The sequence below is a fragment of the Cyanistes caeruleus genome, chromosome 1 (genome assembly GCF_971803275.1).
Source record: "Cyanistes caeruleus chromosome 1, bCyaCae1.hap1.1, whole genome shotgun sequence".
Lineage (NCBI taxonomy): Eukaryota > Metazoa > Chordata > Aves > Passeriformes > Paridae > Cyanistes > Cyanistes caeruleus.
The window spans coordinates 41,330,640-41,352,663 of record NC_141701.1 but is presented as its reverse complement, the minus strand read 5'-3'; the positions used below and the strand labels follow the sequence as shown (position 1 = coordinate 41,352,663).

Here is a 22,024-nt window from a genome sequence, read left to right as displayed (position 1 = left end):
GGAAGCAGACATTTTAGGATTAAAAGAGTCATGAACTCTGTATATGCATTATTGCCCCATAACCAAATGATAGGACATATGCTGTAGAATTTTTGGTATGTAAAGATGCCTGCTGCTGTAAACACTGTCTTTAAAGTATTGGAGCAAGCTGAAAATGCCAAACCAAAAGAAAAAAGACATTGGAATACCTAGTGGAATCCAAGGCAATAAATATTTACTTGTGAAGAAGCAAACTTGTGAACTGGAACCTGAAAGCTGGTTATAGTGAGGTGAGTGTTGGTCTCTTCATCCAGGTAACAAGTGATAGGACAAAAGGAAATGGCCTCAAGATTCACCAGGGGAGGTTTAGATTGGAGATTAGGAAAAAAAATTTCTTCACTGAAAGGTCTGTGAAGTATTGGAACACGCTGCCCAGGGAAGCTGGTGAGTCACCATCTCTGGGGGGTATTTCAAAGATGTGGAGACGTGGTGCTTAGGGACATGATTTAGTGGTGGACTTGACAGTGTTAGGTTTATAGTTGGACCTGATGACCTTTAAGGTCTTTTCCAACATAAATGATCCTAAGATTCTGTATTTCTATGGCTTAATATACTACAACGCTGAAGCATAACTTCAGTACACTGGGAACTTCAATTTTCTGAAGAGAATGAGTTAAGCCTATGTCAGATTGTCTGAGTAAGACAAATAGGAGAGCTGAAACATCTCTGAGTAATCCTTTATTGTTGCATGAACAGTTTTTGGTTTTCCTTTTTAATTACTGGTTTCTTTGGATGAATCAACTTGTTCAGTGTTGTTGAACACCTTTGCTGTTTTCTGTTGAATATTGAAGCTAAACAGTTTTATTTGTCTATGCTAGATTAACTTCAGATACTCGTTTCTTCCCTCAACTTCCCCGTCTTCCATTCACACAGAAAACGCTGTGAGAGTAAAGCCCAGGTTTAGTTGCAGGAACCTAGCACAAATATTGAGGCAGACTACAGCTAGAAACAAAAATGAAAAATCTGGACAGAATGGGTCAGTATCTGGAGAATAAAAGGCTAAGAGATAGACACAGTGAGGAAGAGTCCTGCAGAGGGGCTGAGACAGGGAGAACCAGGACAGGTCTGGCAGCAGGACTAAACTGGGAGGTAGCATCTACATGTGTGTTCCCATTAATGAGGGAGGCAAAACAGGTTTTTGCAATTAACTGACTGATTTAATAGTTAATCTGCCTCAGCTCCCTGTTCTCTAAGATATTGACAGGTATTGACTTCAATTACCTCACACAAGTAGTAATTAGCCTCTGTTTCAGTGTTGGCTCCTGAGGTATTTACTGCATGTGACTATATTGTAGTCAGGTGAATTTAAAAAGTGGATGCTCTGGTTTGCTGTGACACAGATGGATTTGTATCTATATTTAGTTGAGTGAATACTTTCTATTTGAAACATTTCTGTACTTAAATTCTCATATTAAAAGCTGAAAACCAGAGTTTTTTGAAAATTAATGGTACTGCACAGTTATAGTAGTTTTTTCCCCTCTATCCTTCTGAATTATAAGCATTTCAAAAACTAAAATTATTCCAGAATTGAGCTTTATAGGGAAAAATGGCCTAATACCATTTAGGAGAGCTCTGAGTTACAGTAAATAACTAAAGCTAGAACTTGTCTCATTTCAGGTGAGTATATGGAGACTAGCAAGCTTGCTCAGAGATTCCCTTGAAAGTAATATGCCAATTCAGGAAATAGAAATCAAATATATCCATTCACCAACAGAGTTCTTCATAGTCATGAATTGATTTTAATGTCAGTTCCAGTTTGCTGTGAAATTTTTGAAGCATTTCCCAACAGATGGGGCTTCAGTGATTTAGTTTTTGTTATCAACTGAAGTGCTCAGTTTTTCCTGGTAGCACTTATTCAACTGCTCTTGAGATTTGTTTCCTGCTGTTTTGAAGCCTGTCCTGTCTTGCTTTGGCTGAAAATGTTGCTCAGTTGAGTGGTGATTTTATGAGGAAAAAATGTGAGAGGGTAGTTGTAAGATTGACTTTCAGAAGTCTTGCAAACCTCTGGCACAGAGGTCTGCATGGGGTCCCTTAGTGACCAGAGGAAGCTTTCTCTGCATGAAGTATTTCTGTGTACATGCAGATTTTAAAGTTGACTTTACTAATTAGTCAGTAGAAATTTCTTTCTTGAGTCACACTTGCTGTTTTTGCTTCCTGTAGGACTTAACCCACCCAGAAATAATTGTACTTCTTGATGTAATTTGTAATACTTGATTAACTAAATGTTCAGAAGCTATAACACTTACATTTCTATGCCTTCAAAACTTGTTTATTTAATAGATATTTTTTAAATATAGCTTAACCTTCTCTGTTGAAAATTGAATATGTAGGCCTTTGCTTTTGCAATTTAGTATGTAGCCCTTTGCTTTTGAATCAGCATATTATTTTCTTCCATCTCCTTCATTAAATAATTGTTGGGAACTGTCAGTTTATGGACATTTAATTAAGTAATTTGTTTCTCATAATTAAATAATGAACCACAACAACCGACCAAGTAAACATGCTCAGAAATGATGTCTGAAATATTTTTCCATAAGTCTGACACCAATTCAATGGCTGTATCTCGGGTAATAAAACTGATTTATTATATTAGATAATTTGATCAGTCCAACCCAGTCAAGGATGGCTCTGATTGCTGCTGAAAGGGCTTAATTAGGATGGCATATGTTGTCATTAAGGCTTTGTTGGTCAACCATGGTTATTAAAAACCCTACTTTTCTTTAAGCTATTGATTTCTTTATTACAGTGGTATTCCACAGAATGACAATACAATAAACTGGCTTTCTGCTTCCATGAGATGAAATAGAAACTTAATCTTTATTTCAGGAAGGAGAGAAGAAAGAATAACCTCAGTTCTCATCTGAATGACTTTGTGTTGCCTGCTGCCTGCGTTCAGTGAATCCTGAATATGCTTCCAGTGGAGTAGCAAACATTTGATTTCAGCATTGTGCGAATGCATAAACATGCTCATGCCCATCAATCAACGGAATAAATGGAATATTTAAGATTTCTGTGTTGAAATTATCAGGGGAAAGGTAACTTATTTCTGACTGAAAATTCTTACTCATCATTGGAGTGCTTTGAGCATCCCTGTAACACAAAAGGCTGTTTGCCTCTCCTCCCATATCTCAGTTATTCTGCTCCAGTATAGTGGAGCAGGTCATCTTCCCTGTTACAAGAAAGTGCTCTTTAAGCTTCAGCACTGAATGGCATTTCACTTGCAATTTTTAATTTCATGAGGGCATTGGAAAGAGGAAAGGTGGAGCCATGACCTTCATTCTGCAAAGCTTCTCTGGTTAGGAAAGGGAATGGATGCTGCGATGCGTGAAAATGGGTGTTAATTTGCTGCCTTACAGACTGGCCTTTGTCCATATTGCTTTACTTAGTCCCTGAAACAAGGACAGGGCCAAGCCAAATCTCACCCTTTTGCTACCTTCATTTTTTCACCTGCTTTGCAATAGTTCTGTACGTCACTATATTTGCTTGAAGGCCTTACATCTTCAAACCATTTCCTTTTCTTCTTGACTTTGCAAATAAGCTTTTCAAGATGTGGAAACTGTTTGCAGCTTGCACCCAGCAACTACTTCCTATCCCATTCTACCCTGCAGAACAGCAGAATTACTGAAAGATGAGCTTTATGTTCAAGCATAGCTTTACTAGTTTGGCACACAGCTGTTTTGAAAGTTCATTATACTTCAAAGGAGCATAATATTACTTGAAATGTATGTTGCAAAATAGAGATGAAGCAAAACCTAACGTTTTCTGCATATTTAAAGAATATGGTGCTTTTAATGACTAAAAAATGTTAGGGCTGGATTGTAATGCAGAAAGTTGAGAGTCTTTAGGGAGATGTTTTGACTGTTGCAGAATGTAAGGAGGATCCATCAAGGACAGGTTTACAGAGAAGCATTTACGTTAATCAGTTTGTGCTTTGCTAGGGAAAAACACGGGGATTCAAGGGTGATGAAACACCATGAGACCATTGATAAGATTATGTTTTGAAAGGAGGTTTTTGCAGTGTTTCAGTTTATAGCTGGATTATGTTGCATGATTCAATAGTACATAAATAAAATATTTCAGGAAAGCTGTGGCATTAGTATCTTCTCCAAAAAGACAGAGATGATGATGATAAAATACCATTAGAGTAGGTAAAGGTGGGGATTTTTTATTTACTGTCATCTATGATGAAACAAAGAGATAAATAAGATTTTTAAGTCACGTAGGAAAGACTTACCTGCAATATTTTGTGAGAAAACTTGAAGTGTGAACTTTCACTAAGTGAGAACACTTTGCTCCATGTCTCCACAGGCAGTTCTCTGAATAGTGAATGAATTTCATAAGATTAATATAGATATAGGTTAGAGTTGTACAATTATTGGTTATTGACTGTTATTTATGCTTCAGTAAGGTTTTAAAATTCTCTGTTTCTGCAGATGAAAGATTATTTTGGGTTTTGATCAGATCTGAAAACCTTTCTGTAATTTTTGCTGACTCATCCACTCCATGAAAATCTGTTGTATGCCTGAAATGTTTAGTGAAATATCTTCTCCCGAAACGAAAAATATTTTGAAATAAATCATACATAAAAAAATGCAATACAGGCTGTCTTAAAAAGTCTTAAAGCTTATTTTAAAATTATCCTGGTGGAATATTATTTTTCTTGTCATGTTTGTTGAGAGTACAGTGATAACTGATACTTATTATTCAGTAGGACTGACAAATAACAATCAATCTGTGATTTCCTTTGATATATTTTTATTATGTTCAGAGCAAGAATCTTGCTCAGTGGCTGTAGCTACAATTTAATCAGTAGAGAATATAAATTGCTGCTTTGACAGCCTAATGATGTAGAAAACTCTGAGGAAGAAGTAGTCAATAAAGAGGTAGATGCTTACTGATCATACCTTTCCTCAAAGGAAAATCTTACTTGTATTGTGTTAGGTTTTGATTTTAATGGTGCAACAGATACCTTAAATGCTAACACAACTTGTCTATTAAAATAAATTAAAAAAAGTTTAACCAAGTAAATAATTTTTTACTTTGTATTACATGTATAATGGAAGAGATTTTCCATGCCCTTGAACTATTAGCAATGTAGTCAAAATGCTCTATTACTCATTCATGTAGTTTATGTTGTATAAAGCTAGACTTTTATTGTAAAGATACTACTTCTTTATTTTTAATTAATTTTTTAAAAAAAGTTAAATGCAAAACTAATTTTTCTTGGCTTTCTCAATAAGGACTAATATTCTTGCAGCTGACTTCAGCTTTCAACTTCATCAGAGATCTGCAATTTTTTTGGAAATAGAACTGTCTGACTGATTTTGTAGTTAATTTTCCTATTCAACATGTAAGAGGAGCATGGTGAATACTTTATCTCATAGTGTTTTTTTAAGAAGGTGTTTTGTTCTGCCTCAAACAAAACAGGGAGGAGTTTGGCTTCCAATTTCCGGGTGTCCTTTTTCAGCCTTTTCACATTTGGGAACAAAGGAGTGTTATTTTGAGAATTACAATGTTATTGCTAGAATGAAGTCAAGCAGAAATAAATAAAAAGTCTGTGAGAATCAGTACCTCTTTTCAACACAGTAGGAACTTGAAAATTTTTAGGTGTTGTAAGTAACTGGTAAGCTTCCCATTCCATAAGTATTACCAGAGACCAGGTGGGAATACAGTTGCAAGCACCAGTCAGGTGTCTGAAAGGTTAAACCAATGAACAATATTCTCAGTCCCCTTTTCGATGGCTTATCGAGAAAAATACACAATACAAGCAGTTACTCTGTCAAATACAAAACCCAAACCATATTTTTAGTCATTTTGTGTTGGGCACCATCTGGACTATATGTGATTTTAGGATTGCATTAAGACTTGGGGTTTTTCAGCTTCAGAATGATGGAAATCTAATCCACAGTTTTAAAGTAAGGCAGGTGAGAAAGCTTTACTCTGTTTCAGAAGCAACATAATTTATTGGTTATCCCTTAGCTAAATTTGTTCTTACTTCAAGAAATTGCACAGTTCCTACCATGAGTATATAGTATATATACAATTTTTATATATAGTGTTAAATGTTAACACTACACATGTATTCTTATACCATTACATATTGTGACTTCAGGGGGTATTTAGATGTCTAGATCAAGACCTCCTCTCAGACTCAGTGTATTGTAAGTGTAGATTTCTGCAGCAGTTTGGAGCACCTAAATTAGACTCATCCTTAATAAGCTCAGAAGAAATCTCTCTGTTGCCTTTCTAAAGAGGCTTAGAGTCTGTAATGATCCTGCTTAAGCATTTAGTATGCTTAATATTTGGTGATGTGAATACTACTGTATGTTTTCTTGAAAGTGTGCTGCTTAACTGATCTAACATACCAGATTAGGATTTGATACCTGAAGATAAATTTAGAGTGTGAGTAGGCTAGAAAGGTATCTCTTCACCTAATTTGTAAAGGCTGTCACTTAATTAGCCCTTCTTTAAAGCACACTGTGATTTCATGTGTCACAACTATTTGGGGATTTTATATGATGCTAAAGTAAATGTCATTACAACTGTGATTTGACAGGTTGTCTGTAAAATAAATCAATAAATGCTGTATTAGAAAGGGTATCATAATAAAAAGGTGCAAAACACAGAACAAAAAGGGAGAACACTCAACTGTATTTTTTTCCCCTGTTTGAAAAGCAAAGTACTTATACTTAGAGCAAGCTTAAAATGTTTTAAAAACAAGTCAGGTTTTAATACAACTGGAGAAGAATGGCACCAGAAGCAATTGGACATTTGAGTCAGACTAAAATACAGAATGGAAACCAGCAAGTGTGGAGGACACACTCATGGTTAAGTAACCAATTGCTAGGTATCATCGTGTCAAGCAAAACCCACCAGGCAGTGTTCCAATCTAATCTGTCAGCCTATGAATAGGTTCTTTGCAGGAATCATACAGTATAATTAAAGTTTAGGAAAGGTGTTTCAATCTGTGTCTCCTTAAATAATGATAATCCTCATTAAGGAAGGTGCTTAGCCCTCAAATTTGAATGCATGCATCTTTTTCAACAGTAAGGTCCCATTAAAACCAAAACTTCAAAACTAAAAAAAAAACTAAATCCCAAACAATACTTTTTTTAAGTTTGCATGAACACCCATATATATGCATGACAGGTTCAATTTGATTGTGCCAGATGATGTGCCATTGCTACTAGTACTGTGAAAAAAGTAGAACTCTGTTCTGTCTACCTGACTTGTAAATTGCTCACTCCTTAGTAATGCCAGTGACATTTCTGTTGCTACTCTGGGTAGAAATTAAATTCCCTGAAACATTTTGATGACAGAAGCCCTAACTTCTCTGAACTTCATTACCTCTGAAAACTTTCCACCTGTGTTTTGCACACAGTACCTCAAGCAGAAACCCTTGCTCTGTGTATGTTCATGTTGAGTGCTGGAAGGATATTGTCATAAACACGGTGCTGAAGGACTTCCCATGCTTTCTCTTCAGTGTTTCACCTATAGTGGGCATGCTAAGGCATATGGCTATTTAAAATCAAATATGGATTGCTTCCTATTAATGAGTAACAGAATACTGTTCACACTGATATTTTTTAGCTCTTTGAACATATGATTGGCTCAGAAGAATCAGACTAGGCTATCTAAACAAATTTAGTCTCCTTCCCTCTGGATGTTGCTACTTTGGCAAAGTCCGTGTGGGCCACATCCTTTCATGTTTTTGCAATGGGTAACTAATAGGTTTTATGTGCTCCCAATCTTAAAGAACAAGGTATGTAATGTACCCTCTCATACCTGCCAATTCCCATTCAATTTTGTGGGCACAAGGGTTCTCAAATGTTTATATGATTTATATTTATATATCACATTTCCATCCAGACTGCTGTTTGGGCCACCTGCCCTTACTTGGCAAATATATTTCAGGGGAATTGGAGCAACTGGCTCCTGAGGAATGTCTTTAGTTTATGGAGTTTTTTAGTAAAGGTTAGCAGCTGGAAATAAGGAAGAAAAAAACAGAGCAGAATGATTTTATGTATTGGTGAAGCATGAAGAAATTTACAGATCCCATGGTCTTGGCTCACCATGCAAGAAAACCTCTGACTATTTCCAAGCAGTGTAGTTGCTTTGAATGTTCTGTTCTGTGTACCCAGGTGAAAAACAGGAAAGCAGAGGTCCTGTGCTCATGCCTACCCAGAGACTTGTGATGAGTAGAAAAAGTTCTTGCCTTTAGAGAAGTTCAGGGCCAAGACTGGAGTACCCAGGTCGAAGTGCTACCCTTAGGCAGGACTCAGATGTGTCCAGGGTCAGGACTGAATTGTTTCCATCAGGACTGAGATGTGGCAGGATACTTAGACTTAAATGTGAAAAAATTTCTGCTGAATTACTGATAGATAACTGTTACAGAGCTCTTAACCTAAGATAGGTTCATGAAAGGACTGTGCTCAGGCTCCAAAGAAGGCTGTATTTGTAAAATATTTTAGTATTAAACATAAATTAAACTAATAAAAGTAATAATTAAGTTCTAATATCAGTCAATGTTAAATAAAAGGTATATTAATAATGCATTTTCTGTAGTTACATTTTATTTCATTTAATACATAAGGATTGTGTGTGTTGCTAAGTGTGTTTTCAAGTGACCTGAAGTGGTATCTGCTAAAGATGCTCACTTGAGTTTGTGGGTTCCTGTGGTGGTGGTTTGAGTTAGACTGTTATGTTCACCAGCATGGTAGGAGTACATGGAGAAAAAAAAGATTGTTTTGTAAAGACTTGTAAAATCAGTTGTGAGTGACAAAACTGATTTGGAGTGGGAGGACTCAAGGAAATGAGACTGGAAGAGTGGATGCCTCTCTTCCTTTCAATTAAGGCACCAGGAGCAATTTTCCTAAAACTCAGCCAACCAAGAAACAAAAAATGTCATACTAACTCCCACATTTCCATAAGAGAAGATATGCTTTACAAGCCCATGTAAATTTATTTATATTTGTATATTTGATGATTTTCTGGAGTTCTGTGAGTAGATAGAACTATACTCTAGATCTTATCAGATATAGAGATTACTGTATTTATAGTTTATTTTCCTTTTATTTATCTAGATTTATTTTATGTTGGCTAGTTACCAGTGTAATAGTGTAATTTTGTACAAGTGATTTGATATCCATGTTCGTCACTTTCTTGACTGATTTTAAGTAGGGAAAAAAAAAAATCCCTGTTTTACAAGCCATTCAGTGTGAAATACTTTAAGGAATGTAACAGATTAAAATCTTGCAGCTATAGTGGCAGCTATAGTGGTCATACGCATAACCTTGTTATAGCTGTGAACCACAGGAAGAGATGAGAATGTTTTGATATTTCCTCTATTTCTGAATTGGAAAACAATACAGGTACTGCATTATCAGAGTAATGGAAATTGACATAATACTTAGTTTTATATGTTAGGTATCTGTATTTACTGTCTTTGCTTGACTGTCTCAGAAAAGCAGAATTTGCAATAGAAGCCATGGAGAGATTCCTGTAGTGTTGACACTGTGTCTAGAATTTTTGTTCAACCCTGTGTTTGCTTAATAAAGATATGTTTGTGCATGCACTTCTCTCTATATAGATGCCTCTATGAATATAGTTTAAATATGTATTAAAATATGTATTTACAAGTAAAGTGATGTAACAATAAAACTATTTAAACATAATTAACCTGCTATTATTCTTGCCACAGAAAATATAATAAATTGTACAGCAAGTACCAAGTAGTAATAATTTTCAAATTTCTATGCTCTTTGAATTTTAAGAAACATTCTTTGAGTTCCTTTTCAGGTCCTTTCATGGTTTAGAATTGTAGTTTGGTTCTTATAGCTTTGTTATCTAGCTTTCCTTGTTCTTGGGTCTCACTTTTATGTAAGAAAGCAATTGTATCAATTTAGGTTCACTGAGCCTTGGTCTTTATTAAATATTATCATTACTGAGGAATAGCTTTGTGATCAATTTTTGAAATGCAGGTTCAAACTTTGCTGCTTCTGTTGTATGCTGCATTTAACTCTCCAAAGGAGAGGATACTTAAGGTGCATGTTGTATTGTTATGTTCTGCATCATAATCCAAAATTAGATTCAGTAAAATAGGCCACAAGTACCTTTCATATTTCTGATTCAATATTCCTTTCTCTGAACAGATTTTACTTTTTGTTTTTTTGGGGGTTGTTTGGCTTTTCTTCTGGCATAGGTGTTTGGTACACAGCTGAAGCCTGTAGCTTGTGGGCTTGGAGGCTTTTCACTGAAGCCCTTCATAGCTAACTTGTGGTAGCCTCATAATGTTCAGGTTGGAAGTTTCCTGCCTCTGGAGGGTGACTGAAGCCTGAGATCATTTCCTTAGTTTGCTATCTGCTGGAGAAAACTTTCCTTTATTCCCTGGAATTCAAGTCTACATTTTTAAGTGAGAACCCATGTTAAGGGATCAGTCTTTGGACAGATCTCAAGTGACCCGTTCAAGTACAGTAGTTTATTCCATGTTTGTTGTTGAGTGTAGAGGAAACCTCTAGTGAAACATTGGTTGGTGATTGTAACTCAAATGAAAATGGCAGATCAGAAGGTCTTGCTTGCTGTTACTAGGTCTGACTTGTTGGCACTTCTGTTGGTTCCAGCTGGTCTTGTTCACATTGCAAATTGTAGAGTCCTAAGAGGAAATAGGTGGTAGAATAATAGTCCTTGTTAAAAGAGAAAAGTGCCTTCTAAACACTGATTTAGTCTGGGAGAACAAGTACTAAAGTCCAGTTAAAAATAATACTGTTACTGACAGATGAAGCACAAGGTAAATCAAAGTTTCTCACATGCCTGTTGTATTCTTTAGAATCACTCTGAGTAGCTATTTGCAGTCATTTGGTGAATCATTATCATGACCTATTCACAATCCTTGCAAGGTTCTCAGTCATAACCATGGTAGATATCATAAGACCATGATGAAGTTTTTTGAGTTAAAATGATAAATATACACATTTTGTTAACCTTCTGCTTCAGATTTAAATCTGCTCTGTTAGTATTCACTAGGCATTCTCAGAGCTGTAGTAGAGACATCAGTATATATTCTCTCCTATACTAATATTAAATAAATATTTGCAAAGTCACTCCTACATTGGTAAACTTCTTGTGTGAGCTCCCTTCTGGTCTTTTGGCAGTGCTACAGCAACTATTCATCACTCTGTTTAGGATTTCCATTTTTATTCTACTGACATGTATTAACATTGTGTTATGATTTTAGGTGTTGACACTGTTTCTAAATTTATATGTTCCTGTTTTCTTTGCGATATCTGGAGTTGTAGAAACACCACATCATGCACAGTGATTGCCTAGCAAGTAGTCAGGGTGAACATTTAATTTATAGATTTATCCATTACATTTGCATAATTTAATAATTTAAGTATTTGGTTTATTGCTACCAAACTATGCATCCATAAATTATTTTTTGTAGGTAGTATTTATAATCCTTTAATAATTTAAATATTTGTATTAATGCCACTATTTAAGTATATTATTATTTTTATTGATTCAGTAGTTTCAGTGCTTGTGGTGCATATGGTGTCTAGACTGACTTTATATCACAGCCAGCTATGTTTTGATGATCAAATTTGGTTAAATACTTTCAGGTAGAAACACTTTCACTGAAAATGTCATTTTCAAAAGTTTTAAACTTGAAATATTATTTGAAAACTTCAGCAAAACTGTTTTTGCAATCCCCAGACTGTGAGAACATCATATTCTGTAAGAGAAAAAATCTCTAAAGCTTTTCAGCATAATTTGAGTATGATAATGTGTGTAAGATATGAAGTCTATGAAACTGTAGATTTTTTTTAGTAGAAATTATATGGTCTGTAAATGGAAACAGCTTCAAAATTATTTTTCTGGATTTTTTTACTGCTTTGTCTGTGAAATATATTGTTTGTTCTTTAATACTAGCTATTTATCAAGTCTTTCAGCCCTTGATCTAACCTTACGGCTGGGTGTATTTGCAAGGTGTGCAGAATTCAGTGATATCAACACAAATGACACATATACATTGTTAAATTGTTTGGAGACAAGTTTTATGTATTTTGTATTTCTAAAGTCCCAGTAACATGGCTGTAGTGCATGGCATGTACTCATCCATGCTACTGCAATGTAAATAAATAAAAATGGATAAGAATTATGTGTTTTCACTCAAATTCTTTTTTTTCTTAATTACTAATCATATGGATAGATCCCACAATAATCAGTTCTTTAAAAGTCTGGAGATCTGGTTTTTTTTGCAAGTAATCTCAGAAAAAAAAATCAAAATTTAAAAAAAAAAAACCAAAACTCTTTTTTTTTTTCTTCTTGGAAGATAACTTAAGCATATCATGGGTTAGGGTCTAGAAAGCAAGAAGGGGCCTCAGACCTCCAGTTTTGTAGGGTTTCAAAACTCCAGAAACTGCAGGAGTTTTAAAATGTCATGGAAAAAATGATCTAACTAGTGTAACAGACCTCTGATACCAAAATTTGAGTTTGTGTTGAAGCTTCATGAAACAGCAACACAAAAACTATCATACAATAGTCACGTTCCTGCCAAAGTATTACCAACACATCAGCAATCAATTACAGTCATCCACTGAGGTCAAAAGCACATGAGTAGTTTGTAGTTTGCAGTAGAATGTTTCCTGAGGATGAGCTGGTTCCATGAGTAATGATCCTGCTAATGGGATGGAACAGCATTATTGCAGAAAGAATACTTTTAGGTATTAATCATTAGCCTCTTACACATACACATACAGTACTCTAGTAAAAAAAGTCTTCATTTGTGATGACACACTGGATTGAAGTTTTCTCATGTTCTTTTGCTTGAACTGAATGTTTCAACACCTGTTTTTAACCTGTGCTTTTTTTTTGTGCAAAACACATAAACAAGATCTCACTTTAAGCAGGTTTAAATCTTGTGTTCTGCGGCATTTTAGAGGGAACAGGTTCTCCTTCCAGCACAATAGTTGACTGGATAGTAGTCTTTTCAATAGTAGATTGAAATAGTAGATTTCAAGAGTACAAAGTCACATGTAAGTGTAAAGGCCATTTAGTAAGAGAGATCTTACTGTTTTTTGTGCAGATTAATTGATCTGAAAATGAGGTGCAAAGCTAATGGGAAAAAACAACAGTGGAAAGCATTGAAAACAACCACAGTTGAAAAGAATACTGAAGAAAACGCATGTTATATAATCACTGTAGTGTCAAATTTATATTAAGAATTAATTCCAAAGAATTGTGAAGATTCAGTGAATTAAACCTACAGTAGGCAATATATCTTTCCAGACATAAACACATAATTTGCAAATTCCATGAATTTCCATGAGTTAAGATTGCACATAGCACTCCATTTTATAAACTAGTAACAAGAAGTTCTGTATGGAAATACACTGCCAATATTGCATGAATTAGATCTGCTGTGTAAATAATTTTCATTAACTGTTAGTGGAGAATCTGGTCAAAGAGCTTTAAGAGCAACATAACAGAGGGAGGGGTCTGTTTTGGAGAAAAACATCATGCAAAATCACTTGCCTAAACTAGCTTTTAACCAGCTCTCAGGTTTTCTCACTGATCATGCAGGAAGTCTTTACAGTCTTTTAGTACTGTGGACTTGTTTGAGAGAAAAAAAAGCATGTCTTTATTATGGAGAAAAAAAATTGTTCAAGGTAGTTTCTGGAACTGAGTAAAACCAAATATTGATGCACACTTCACAGAGAGGCAATATTAAAGAACAAAATCACGCATCTTGAAAACCACAATAAAAGCTTTCAGAGATTATTTGATAAATACAGAAAGGCTTATTTAAACATAAATGCTGACAAGTGATTAATTAGTGGAGTGTGTACAGCCAATGCAGATGTACACTGCAGAAAACCATCCTGACAGACAGATGTTGATGTACTAATCATTTAGTGTTGGTAAGTGATGATTAGAAAATTTGAAAGGGGGCCTTCACTACCAGAATTTGTCTGTCAACTCTGAGGTGCTGGGTTCTGCACTTGGGTCACAACAACCCTATGCAGCACTATAGGACTGGGGCAGAGTGGCTGGAAAGCTGCCCAGCATAAAAGGACCTGGGGATGCTGGTCAATAGCAGCTGAACGTGATCCAGGTGTGCCCGGGTGGCCAAGAAAGGCCGATGGCATCCTGGCCTGCATCAGCAATAGTGTGGCCAGCAGGATCAGGGCAGTGATTGTGCCCCTGTACTCAGCACTGCTGAGGTCACACCTTGAATATTGTGTGCAGTTGTGGGCCCCTCACTGCAAGAAAAACATTGAGGGGCTGGAAAGTGTCCAGAGAAGGGCAACAGAGCTGGGGAAGGGTCTGGAGCACCAATCTGAAGAACAGCAGCTGTAGGAGCTGGGGTTGTTTAGCCTGGAGAAAAGGAGGCTCAGGAAGGACCTCGCTCTCCACAAGTTCCTGAAAGGAAGTTATAGCTAGGTGAGGGTTGGTTTTCTGAGTAACAAGTGATAGGATGAGATGAAATGGCCTCAAATTGCACCAGGGGAGTTTAGATATTAGGAAAACTTTATACACCAAAAGGTTTGTGAAGCGTTGGAACAGGCTTCCCAGGGAAGTGGAATCACCATCCATGGATGTATTATTCAGAAGGCATGTGGATATGGCACTTTGGGGGTCTGGTGTAAGGGTGAACACAGTGCTGTTTGGTTTATAGTTTGACTCCATGATCTTTAAGGTCTTTCTCAACCTTAATGATTCTGTGATTCTAAGTATTGCTGCGTTTCTCAGAGCTAAGTATTGGTTCTGCCATGGAAGATGTAATAAGTAGGACAATCACACTTTTCAGGAACTCAGGCAAACACCTCTTACTTCAGATAGGAAAATACTGTCTGTACTGTGCTATGATTTCTTTTACTGTGTGATGAGTTTTATTGACATGTTAGAAGAAAAAGCTTTCTAGCATATAGGAAAGAATATATAGTATATAGAATAGCATATATACTATTCTAGTATACTAGAATTTATCAAGGAATAACTTAAAAGAGCTATTGAGCAGGAAAAAAAGAGTGAAGAACTTGATGGAGATTTGTTCTTTTTTATCCATTACTGTAATATTGTCTTGAAAAAAAATATATGTTTGAAGTGTTGTTAATTTGCATTAAACATACAAATATATAAAAATAGCTACCATACATTTATCAAGGTATTGCAGCAATATTTACTAAAAATGTGTAGTTCTTCCTATCTGTAAGTTTAACTGATCATCTGTTATCAAATAAAAAATCACTTTTAACACATGCATTCAGCACAATACACATCCAAGTTTGAGCAGCTACATGAGAGAGGCTACATCCACTTGCACGTTTTGGAAGGGCTTATAGTTTCTCCTAGCAAAGTTTGATAATATTTAATAAATTTGTATTTTAAAATGGAAATGACATTTCTGGATGGCAGACTTTATATTGAATTCTATTTGATCTTTTTAAATAGTTTTGATTTTTCTGTGTATTTTCCCTTCTGGTAATTAACAGCTGAGCTGTTAATTTCTCTCATGATTTGTTTTCAACCAGGTCTGCCCTGCACATCTCGCTAATACACTCATTAAAAAAATACTCCGAGTTGCAAGTGTAAACTGCACATAAAAGCCTTTTCAATTACTTTGCAAACAGGTTCAGGTTCTGTAAATATGTTTACCAAGCTGTACTGAAGTATGTTGAGAACTGCCTATTCTGAGTCGTTATAACTGGAATATTGTTTGTAGCTGAAAATTTGTGGTTTATGTCTTTTGTGTGGGAATAAAGGGCTTGCTTTTCCCTTTGCACTCTTACAAAATGCATGTTCCTGTATGAATCAAGAAGTATTGGTTTGGGATTTTTTTTCTGAAATTGACAGTTTTCAGAAACTCATTGCTTTGGCAGATCCAGTATTGTGTTTATGAAAATTATCAATGCCATAGGCTTGAGGTACAGTTGCAAAATATTAAAGCCACATAAACATAGTTAAGCTTCCATAATCAAGTGTCATTCTTAAAATAGTTGTTCGGTGTTTAAACTTTTTTTTAAATTTACCTAATGACATTTTTATTTAGAATTACAGAGCTATGTCACTATTTGCACTCTAAAAAAATTGTTTGTACAGAGATTATTATGTGTAAGTTTTAAATTGGTTAATGCCTCATAAAAGGTTGTTTTTTGGGGGGTACTTTGTAATATCATAGGACATTTCTGCAAATAATTGCTTTTTTCTGCTTCTTTCTTGCCTATCTCCAAGTGGACAGATTTTATTCATTTGAGTAATTTGGGAATTACACAAATCCTGTAATAACTTTTACTCTGGATCACAGTGTTGAAAGGTTTAATACATCCCCATACTAGGTAGTACAGTTGAGCTGCTATTTAATGGCTGTTATGCTGTGAATGATTTCAGATTCTGTGATGTCTGTCTGTAAAATAACAGGGCAGGAGCTGGAAGAGGATCTAGTTGTGGTTCCTCAGCTTTGCCTGGAGTCCTCATATTGTCCTTGATGAGCACTGACAGATGGGGATGGCTGGCTCTGTACTCCATCATATCCCTTAGGCTACATCTCCCCCTTGTTTTCTTCTGTGTTTCTGATCCTTCACTCTCCTCTTGTGCATACTGGAACCTATTCAGTGTTCAAGGTCTGAGAGGAGATACTGAAACTTCCATTGCTGGTCCTGCGCTTGGTAGGGCTTCTCCTTGCAGCTCTGTCCCCAGCACAAATGAAACAGAGCATGCAGGGGACAGCTGCTACAACTGATCAAAGCAATGTGGTGAAAGGTGCTGGTGCCAAGTTAGGGAGGCATGATGAGTTGTTCAGGAAACTTGGACACAGTAGGAAGTCCCTTAGAGAGAATTCGTTTTTTACATTAGCGCCAAATTTAGAATGTCTATAACACATATATGTGTATACCCTACATGCATGACTATTTCATATAGTCTAATTGATTAGTGGCTTCTGACTGTTCAAAGGAGTGGAAAACAGACTTTTGTGGAATGCAGGTAGAACTGAAAAGGGCTCAGGAGTGTGACAGCTTTCTTGGAGCCATTTTTAAAAGGAAGAATCATGCATAATAAAATTCAGTATTTTAGCTGTATGGAATAATGAAAAAAGTCTAGGTGGGAAGACAGCTCTGAAGATCATATGGTCCAACTTTCTGTTGAAAGCAGGGCTTGAGATTAGTCTATCAACAGCCCTGTCAAGCTGAGCCTTGAATATCTCCAGTGTGGCAGATTGCACCACTTGTCTGGCAGCCTGTTTCCAATGTTCAGTTGTTGAGGAATACGTTCTGTGCCAGTATCTCTGTAAGCAGCTGCTCTGGGAGCTGCAGGTTGAGCTCTGGGTGTTGAGAGCCCCAGGCGAGAGGCCGTGAAGTGACAGCTCTTTGCAGAATGAAGGGCACAGGGAGCTGTGGTCCAGCCAGGGGTTCGCGTACTCGGGGAACACGGCGGGAGCTGATGGCTCCAGACTTCGGTGCGCTTACACTGTGAGGTTATAAAAGCCTGGGGTTTCCTTTTTTGAGGGACCCTCCTCAGTAGCACCCAGCTTGAACTGTTATTTTGTTATTGCACCATGATTAAAGTGTTTTAAGCATCCAGACAACTGAAACTCTTCTGTGGAAAACGTTGTCTGAACGTTTGAGTGTGGGGGTGTGTAAGGAGCCAAGCAGGGCACCTGTCAGGTCACTGGAGGCTGCTCAGTGTGAAGGGGCCTTGATCCCAGCTCAGGTGGTCTGAGTGTGACTGCCAGAGTGTCTCCTGGATGGCTGGACAAGAAGGTTTCCATAAAACAGTGACCTTCCCATTGTGGGGTGTTTTTTTAAAAATAATGATGGTGGTGATGATGATGATGATAACAATAACAACAACAACAATAATAATAAGTATTAGTATTACTATTACTAGTACTATTAATATTAGTATTATAATAATATTATGAGGTTGGTATTTCCACTGTTTTTGTTTCTGCCTGTTGCTTCTGGTTGTGTCACTGTTGATTCTTATATATAGTGTGCTTCCATCTGTGCTATCAACTGACTTTAAGTATTAGAAGCTGTTTGTTATGTAGGCTGAATAAGCCAAAATGCTTTAACCATGTTTATTATGTCATGTTCTTCAATGCTTTACTCATCTTGGAGATTTCTACTTTGGTGGAGAAAATTTGGTGACCTCTGTTTTTTTCATTGTTGCTCTTGAACTGTGATTACCCAAGTAATGCCAAAAGAACATATTGAAATTGTGGACTACTAAATGCTGAAGATTGGGGAATCAAATATGATAGAATGAGCAGAAAGGAGAAATAACTTATAAATATGGTATTAATAGTACTTCAGAATGTGTACTTGTGTTGTGTTGTGTTGTTGTGTTTTGGACACAGTGCCTGTCCCCCATCCCCTCTCAGCTGATGTATAAATTATTGTGGTTTTTTTCTGTGCTTTTTAAGGAATCTTGTTAGGTTCTTGTTAAGGGGTATTTTCTCAGCATGTCATGGAACCGGTGTTAGCAGATCATTCCTACAGAGGATAGTGATCTTTCTGTTCTTAAAACTATGTGATAGTCATGGTGTTTTATTAAATCAGTACTCATGTAATTCAAACAAGCCTGGCTCCATGTCACCAGAACCTGTTACTCATCATCCAGATACTGCCTGAGCAACCTTGAAGGGCAGTGGATTGAAGTCTAGTCCTTTCTGATATTCTTGGAGAACTCTGCCCTTGGAGTTCCTGATAATGTGTGAATCCATGCTCCTTCAGAGAAACTAAATGCAGTGTCTTTTGACCAGGATAGAAGGCAGTATTTCCAAACAAGTTTGCCTAATATGATGTGGAAGAAGGTACTTCCAGCTCATAGTCTTTAGTAATGGGTTACTTGCCAGAGGGAAAGAAATAAAGTAAAATAGTCAAAATAATTTTATTAGCAAGCTGCTAATAAGTGTAATTGTGGTGGCTTGTATCTTATAGAAACCAATGTCTCTGTATGCTGTTGTATCATTTCTTTTTTGCTTGAAATGATCACAACATCTTTGTCAGCTCCACTGCCCATTTATTATTTGTGGGTAGTTCTTAAGAAAAACCCAACACTTTGTCTAACACTGTCTGTGGTCTGTGTAATATTAATTTTTCATGGGACATGACAGATACTAGGTGAGCATCTCTTGGTTAAAAACAAAATAAAAACCACCATCTTCTTTTACAATCACGGAAATCAACAGAAGAGTAGAACTGAACAGTTATAGTTCAAATTTTTCAGTCTTTTCTACATTACTGTAGTATTGTGTTCTAAGTGAAAACCACTGTAGAAATAACACACTATCTCTTTTTCATTGCTTCTCTTCCACAATATCCACGGAGTGCTTGGTTTCTTAATCAGTTGGTTTTCTTTGTTTATAATCATAGGGGAAAAAAAGTAGGATATATCTGCATTATGAGACTTTAGGTCCAGGTGACCAGCCTTTCTGGAGCAGGGGGGCTGTGTTCCTTCCTCAGTGCTGGGAACTTTGCAGAGCTTGGCTTCCAGAAACACACATCTTTACAATGAGCTAATTCAGCAGTATTTTCCTCTTCTATTTTCATATGAGTGAGAAAAGTACTGGAAGTATTTTCAGGGCTACCTCTGAATCCATCGTAATATAACAGAATGTTCAATCATTAATTATATTCCCTCTTCAAAATGCTTGTTTGTTTGTTCAGATAAGTCTGCCTGTCATCAGGACACAATACCAAATGGGGAAAAAAAACCCCAAACCCTAACAGATCTTATGTCACCTTAATATAATTGAAAATTCCCCAAACACTAAGAGATATGCTGAACAGTAACTTAGTTCTTGGAAAGGGTAAGACTTTAAAGTAGAGGGTAGGAATAATCTCTGGTCCCTTAGGCTAGAGGAGAAGCAGTTGGCAGCTTATTTTTGCTATGCCTCCTAGTCCAAAAAGATACTGTCTTAGAAAATTACTTGTAAGCTTAGATGTACACTTAAACCCACCAGGATTTCATTGTTCCTGTGTCTAAATTGTTATACCTGGGAGTGGTACCCATCTCTCATACCTTGGGATACACTCCTGTGTGTTATTACCTAGCTGTGTGCTGGGACAAGTTCCAGGTATGTGCTCCATTTTTCTCATGTGTCGTGATTCCCTTTGAAGACTTCTATGCATAAAGCAGGGAAGGAGCTAAAAGGTGTAATGCAGGTACCAGGGTTACTTAGTGCTCTGTAGAGTGCTTCTGCACCACAGTTTACATGTGCATAGTATTTGTAACCCATCTTTTATGGTATAATAAGATTTTCGTGAACACACAGTGAATGTGTGGGATCTCAAAGAATTAGGGACAGCTGAAATTCACTTATACTCTTGGCAAGATCACAATAGCAGTGAAGTATACAGATTCCAAAAGAAAGGGTATTTATTGTGGGCAGGAGAGAAATAATCTGACAACATCTAGGATTAGAAGCTGTCCCACTGTGAAAAAACTAGACAGTGTTTAAGATGAACTTCTGGAGCATTTTCATCCCCTACTGTTGTCAGGCAAGTCAGTGGAGCTAAGATGAATGAGGTGTTTGTGTAGTGAGCATTGTGTTCTTGTTGGTCCCACTGTTGTGAATACACATGCAAATAATTTTCTGCAGTCTAAATGGGGTGCAGCAGTACCTTTTATCTGTACCTTTTGGTGGGCATTTGGGTCTGTGATTTCTCCTGGTTTTCACTTTCATGAGACTGGATCTCAGTGCAGTTTTATGCCTCTAAAACAGGGAGCGGCACTTTGGTTACCCAGAGGTAGAGATGTACCCTTAGCAGAAGGTCCATCTTTGAAAGAGCTGGATAGTTTAAAAAGTTATTTCTGATCTGGAAAATCAACTTAATGCTGTGGCATCTATTAGTTATCATTACCACAAGTATTTCAAACCAGCAATCTTTGAGGTAACCACTGGATAGGAAGTTAAAGCAGGACCTTGCTTATTGTATAGGAAGGAAAAATGCCAGAAAGTGACTGGAATATATAGGTTTCCATACTATAAATACTGAGTATGATGATTTTAATCCCTTTCTAGTAAGTTGTTAATTTGTGAGAACTGAAAAATATGGCAGTCAAAATAGGCACAGCTGCCTTATCTGGAACTGTCTCCAGTTACTTCTGAACTCTGTTTCTGTAGCTGTCTAAGTCTGTGTGGATTTCAGTGACAGATGAAGATTTCTGGTTTAGACACAGGGAAAGCCATTATTGCATTGCTTTCATACTCAGTGATGATAACTTCACCCCATGTTGCTTTTCCAATTATTTTTCTGTTGGGTTGCACAGTGAGTCTATTTTATGAAGTTTGGGAAATCAACCCATAACATTTTCAGAATTTATCTGTTTTGCTTTCTGACAATCCACAGTAATCTTGTGGATAGCTATGATTGCTGTCTGTGGTGTGTAGCAGAGTCTTGCTGAGTATAATGCACAAGGGCTTTTTTTTTCTTTTCTTTTTACATGAATTTTGTAAGTATATAGGAGAAAAGAAAAAGTAATGGAGATCAATTATATGTATTTAAAACCAAAAAAACCACAAACAACAACAACAACAACCCCAAACCAGAAATGGCTTTATAATGTCAGTGTATTTTAAAATGGTCTACAGGTGGTATCTTGAATAATGATATATCATTTTGAGAGACCTGCTATCTCACTGTGCTTTGTACAGATGCATTCACCTTTTTCTGTCTGTCTAGGGAAAAAAATACTACTACTTTCCCAGAAACAGTGTTTCTAAATCAAATCAAACTTTCTGGAAATAATATGTAATATTTCAATCTTACACACAATTAGGCACTGAAATGCATACACTAGGTAAAATAATTCAAAGTCACATGCTCTGTCTCAAAACCACTGAGTAAACTATAAAGCTACATGTCTCTGTTTCATGGCTGTTCTCTTTGTCTCATCTGAAACAGAGCCAGAATGATTCACTTCTGAAGATAACTGATTGTTATGTGCTTCCATATATTTGAATGGGGAAGTATTGCAA

At 36.5% G+C, this 22,024-nt stretch overlaps 1 protein-coding gene and 1 long non-coding RNA gene across 6 annotated transcripts in view; both read left to right on the top strand.

Moving 5' to 3' along the window:
* Nucleotides 1-22,024, top strand: part of SNTG1 (syntrophin gamma 1) — a 315,782-nt gene that overhangs the window by 21,084 nt on the left and 272,674 nt on the right. The gene's annotated exons all lie outside the window — the stretch shown is intronic.
* On the top strand, nt 1,224-6,673 carry LOC147655452 (uncharacterized). Its single transcript, XR_015279242.1, has 2 exons — nt 1,224-1,656; nt 2,866-6,673. It is a non-coding gene; the product is annotated as an uncharacterized LOC147655452 (long non-coding RNA).